The following is a 6,000-nucleotide window of genomic DNA, read 5'->3' on the forward strand; positions in this document are numbered from 1 at the left end:
GAGTGGCCAATGTGATGCCCATTTTCAAAAAGGGAGGCAGAAATCACAAAGGTCACAGGCTGTTTAGTTTAAAGTCCATGGCTAAGAACAGTTTGGCTTCTTTACTTTAAAATATAAATTACCAATTAGTCAGATGAAAAAAAAGCTAATTAGAAACAGCCAAAACTTGTGTTGGAGAAACCTGATAGAATTCTTTGGAGATGACAGATGGAAAATGTAGTGGATGGTGTATGGGGTCTTTCAGAAAGCCTTTAGTAAGGTACCGTGTAGGAGACTATTCAAGGGGATTAAGGGATATGGATTGGAGTGTTTGGATTGGGGGAGAAGATAAGAAGTTGAACTAAACACTGCTTTCAAGTAGGAATTAAGGGCAGTTTCTCAAAGCGGCTGTAAGTGGGCAGTTGTTCTATAGGATTCTGCTCTGGGCCTATTTCTGCTCACTACATACATTTAATGATTTGGATACAGGACCAAGTGGAATGCTGTCCAAAGTTGCAATTGACACTAAAATAGGAGTCATGGTAACTAATTATGAGGGTGAGGGAGTCTAATGTAAGGGCTTGAAAATTATGCAAAATGCGAGCATGGACTTTTAAGTTGAAAATCTATTGCTGTAACATACCAATACAGGGAAGAGGTGTTGTTGATCACTAATAAGCTAGTTACAGGGAGGAATTTTCTGAGCCCGCTGGCAGCGGGCGTGATAGGTGGCATGCGTGGAAAATATGGGGGACACATACTTCACGTTGGCATGAAAGCAGGTCACGATCTCCCGCTCAGCCTATCAACAGCGGGCCACATTTCCCGTCATTGGTCAGCAGGGAGCTAATTGTAATACATTAGTATATAATTAAAAGGCCATCCCACCAGGTTCTTGGAACCCACACTGAAAGCACACCAATGTGTTTCACAACAGTATGTAGGCGACAAGCCCTTGGCTGCCTTCACTTTGGGTGAGTGAGCAGCAGCGTTCTTCACAACTCATCCATTGTTTACAGGCCTCAGGGGCGCTGGGGGATGGGGCAACTGATGCCTGACCCCGCAGATGACTGCTGAGGGGTGGGGGGTGTCTGGGGTCAAGTGCTGGCCAGCCTCGGAGGTGACTGCTAAGGGGGCAAAGGGTCAGGTGCTGCCCTGACACTGCATCCTGTGCATTGGCAATTGAGGTAGGGGGCGGAATAAGCAAGGGGAGTGCCATGCATTAGGGACACCTGTAAGATCTGACCATGTCTCTGCAGCTAAGACCGATCAGGCGCAGCCACAGTGATACGATTGGGGTTGGGCTCCTAGCCTGCCCACCCATGTAAGCATCATGCAGGCACCAGAAGGCCACCAAGCGCTCCATACCTTACCACACCCAACCCCCACCCCTGACACAGTCCACCCACTTTATTGGACCATGGAGCAGTTGGTTTGCACACATTGTATGATTTCCTCACCAACGCTGGACATGCAGCATGGAGGTGCTCACAGCCCCTTGCAATCTCAGCATCCCAGTTTGGACCAGTCTCCCCCATGTCGCAGGTTGACAGGGCAGCCATGCAGCACACTCAGCTCTGACCATCTGAGGGGGTGACCAGCACTCTCTAGGAAGCATTAAAGGGCAGTCAAACAGGGCCAGGAAAGGCGCTAAGTACGCCCATGATAGCCACGTCTCTCTCATGCTGCAGGAGGACCACGTCAGGATCATGGACCTTGGTGACCTAGCTGTGTGGCTGATGGTCTACAGAGACCATAGAAGACAGAGAAGAGAGCGACTGAGACTCCTGGCTGCGCAAAGGCAGGAGCAGCAGCTTCATGAAGAAGGGGCAGCAGGGGCTCCTGCACCCGCTGCCCAGGAGCGACAGCAAGCTGTGGCTGGTCGGCGCCTAGCACCACCCAGGGTCTATAGACACCGCCTGCCATTCCTGCAAATGACTGAGAACCAGTGTCACCGACGACTGTGCATGCTTAGGGACCTGGTGACTCACATCTGCCACTTACTGCAGGACTTGGCACCAAGGGGACATGGAGGGCATCCATTGCCCATGGCTGTGAAAGTGACCGCAGCGCTCAATTTCTATGCCAGTAGCTCCTTTCAGGGCTCCACAGGTAACCTCTGTGGGATTTCACAATCCGCCACCCACAAATGCATCGATGAGTTCACAGATGCCACCTTCTCCATGGCACACAACTTTGTGCATTTCGCCCAGGACCAGGACAGCCAGGGTGAAAGGGCCATTGGATTCGCCCTGATCTTGGGATTCCCACAGGTTCAGGATGCGATTGACTGCACTCATGTGGCACTCAGGTCTCCATCGCTACACTCGTTGGACTTCATCAATTGCAAGGGCTTCCACTCACTGAGTGTGCAGCTAGGATGCAACCACCAGAAACACATCGTGGAGGTATGTGCAATGTTTCCAGGGAATGTGCACGATGCCTATATCCTGAGTCGCTCACAGATCCCTGCATTTTCCAGGTCCATAGAGGCTGCAAGGTTGGCTTCTTGGGGACAAGGCTACCCACAGAGGGTGTCATGCATCGGCGTCATCTACTGCGCCCTTTACAACCTGGCACTGCAACAGGGTGAGGAGCTGTCTGAGGAGGAGATGGAGGAGCTACATGTCTCCTCCGATGAGGAGGACGCTGACAGGGATGAAGGTGAGGGGATCCTCGGTGTTGGCGATGATGTGAATGAGGCTCTTGTACTGGCAGGCACACTCGGGAGGCCCTCATAGTTGCCAGATTTGGGGAGAATGATGATGACATGCAGTGAGGTGTCCTCGTAGATTCTCAAGTCGTAGCTGTGAACGTTTGAATCCAATCTGGCTTATCGCAGCACCAATACCCTCTACGAGAATGCTCCTGTCATGGAGATGCAGTGGAGGCCCTAATAGTCACTTGACCACAGGTGGATGATGACAACATGCAGTGTGGACACTCCACAGATCTTCACATAGCTTCTGAGAATGTCTGACTCCTGTGTAGCTGAGGGCAGCTCGCATGATCAGGGCCATCTCAGAGATGCAGCCATGAAACTTTAGATGGATCTGATGCTATGTCCGCCTTCAGCACCTCAGCCCTTCAGGAGATGGTGCACAGTATTGTTGGTTGCAGGTCCTGGTGTGATGGGGGCCAGCCCCACCCTAAAGGTGCTAAGAGCACACAGAGAATGAGAGAACTCTGTGGCACCTGCCCCCTACATTCTGGCAGCAATGACTAACACCATTGAGGTGCAGGCATCAGTGATGTTTCCAGGGAGTGTGAGGCTGGACCATCACTGTGGTCTGAAGGCCACACAGAGCACAAGGAAGAGGCCCTGGACTGAGACACCTGACTTTTATCTTGTGCAGAAAGGTTTCACATCTGAGTGACATGAACACTGCTCCTCAGAACAAGGAGCCACAGACAGGGTGACATTCTTAGGACTTTATTGACATTAGTGAACAGTATGTATAAGTGATCAACACCCAAGGCCAGGCTGTGCAACTACTTTTACCTAACTTTCCTAACCCTGCCGCTATGTCTTGGTGCTCCCTGAATTTCTACAGCAGAGGTAGAGGCAGCCTGCTGACTGTGACCCCTGTCTGTGATGACTTTGGTGGGTGTCCTCTGGAGAGCCGAGACTTGGAGGGCCCCGGCCTGCTTTCGGGATCCTGCTGTGTGACAGTGGCATCCTCCTTGGCCTGCAAAGCTGATCTGCAGAGGTCACAGGAAGAGGGGAGTAAGATGGGTTGGTCACTCCCAGAGTTACGTGGGTAGATGGCCCTGGAGTATGCACCTGCTGATCCTCCTCCATTTGGGTGCCCAGGGGCCCCTGGCTGACTCCATGAGCACAAGGGGTAGCTGGAGTGAGATCGAGCTGCCCAGCACCTCTCTCGCATACACACTTTGGGAGGCCAACAATGGCGTCACCGATGGAGTTAAGCTGCACATCAGTGCAGGAGTGATGTCCTGGACCATGGTCTCCATGGCGGCCACCATCCTGCCAGTGTTGACCTTGGTGCTTTGCAATGCCGTGCTATCACCTCAGCTTGAAAATGGATGGACTCTTCCATTGTGCCTTGCAATCTGAGGAGTGTAGCGGACATCCCTTCCTGATGTTTCCCAGCTTGCCTTTGCAGCTCCAGCAACTGTGACATGACCGAGTCCAGAGGCTCATCATCTGACTTGGACTCAACAATGTTCTGGCATCCAGGAGTCCTCTGAGTGCCGGGGACCTGAGAAGTCCCTGCCTCTGCCTGCTGTGGATCAGAAAGAGCGATGTGCTCACCAGATTCTAATCCCGAGACTACTTTAAAGATAGGTCCCACTGAGGTGGATGTGTCTCTGCACTGGTGGAGGGTGTGAGTGAGCGCTTTGACGGGACTTCATGGAGGGTGCCTTCAGATTCCTCTTCAGAGGTTTCTTCGGAGCTTGATTGAAGGCCCTGGGTCATGGATTCTGTCGGCTGTTTGGCAGATGTGCCTGCGAAAGCAAGGGGAGATAATTAGTGCATGGCAGTGGCTTGTGAAAGAGGACACATCACTGACAGCATGGCTTTCTGATGGATGTTGCACTGCTGGATCCTCACTTGATAGAGCAGCGTTGACCTTAACGTCAGCACAGGACCAGTCCAGATCCTCGCCGGCTAGCTGTATGGCTCTGTTTTCAAATTCTGTCAGAACTTTGATTTCCGGCATCTCTCCACCTGTCGGTGACCTTTCCCTCCTGTTGTGAGCCAGTTTGTCCTGCATGGATAGAGATGAAGAAAAGAGCGTATCAGGACGTCAGCCTGGCCTGTGTGGGTAGTGAGAGGTCCCATGGATAGGATTAGGTGTGTGTGAAAGAGTGATGTCCCTTGCGCTGGCAGTGAGTGAGGGCCCTGTGTGTGTGTGATGAGTTTGTGAGTGTGTGAGTTGGGAGTGATGAAAAGAGTGACTAATCCTGGCAGAATGGAGGAGCTCATTCATTTTTTTGCGGCACTGGGCGGCTGTCCTCCTCTGCAGGGTGTTCGCACTGACCACCACTGCCACCACCTCCCAAGCCGGGTTGGTGACATTGCTACCCATCCTGAGAATGAGCGCCCACCCGCCATGGAAACGGCATGTTTCACAGGAGTGAATGTATAATGAGGTGGGCTCTGGAAGATACTGCGTGAAAACCCACCATTTTCATTGGCAGGTAGGACTCCATTTTACCCACCCGCTACTGCACTTAGTGCAATTCTGGGAAAATTCCGCCCACAGATTTGTGCCCTTTAGATCCTGGTTTAGAATGAGCCAAGTATGGACTTACTGAGTGGATGCTTGTTGTCTTCTAGTAGTGGGGATAAGAGCAATGAGACGATCTATCTTCTGGCAGTGCTGAGTTACATAAGCAGTGGCTTGGGAGGAGGTGTCAGCAGGGCTCAGGTCAGGTAGGTGAAGCATACAGGAAGAAAACATGTAGGTTCCAATCCTTGGATAGCTGATCCCTAATATTCTATCAACCACCATTATTAGTCGCATCAGAATAATATTTTTAATTTTTAATGATTACATTTCAATGAAACTGAATTTTCCTCCCATCAAGGTTGCTTTAGATTGTTTGTTTTTGTGGGCACTGTTCGTGTGGGTACAACACAAAGTTTACTTTTGAATTGAGACACACCAAAGAACAAAATAAAGTGAACAAACATCCAGCAGCAACTGAGAGCAGAGAGAATCCAGATAACAGGTGATCAAATATTAACACAGTGACAGTGCTACATGCCAAAACTCAAGGGTACAGATGGATTGTACCCAGCACCTCCTAGTGAGGGAGAGAACTCACTGAGATACACACTGCACCACGTCCCAGTGAGGGACAGGAGAGGAGACACTCACTGTATGAAGTATATTTTGCAGCTAAGACCCATCAAGAAACAGAATTAACAAAACAAACATTCTATCAGTGACCTAAAAGGAGAAAGAGCAGATGATTGAAGCTTAGCACAGAGGTACTTCCATGTAGGATATCCTAGTGGCTATGTTGCATTACAGCAGGATATTTTCCAGC

The sequence above is a fragment of the Carcharodon carcharias genome, chromosome 10 (genome assembly GCF_017639515.1).
Source record: "Carcharodon carcharias isolate sCarCar2 chromosome 10, sCarCar2.pri, whole genome shotgun sequence".
Classification (NCBI taxonomy): Eukaryota; Metazoa; Chordata; class Chondrichthyes; order Lamniformes; family Lamnidae; genus Carcharodon; species Carcharodon carcharias.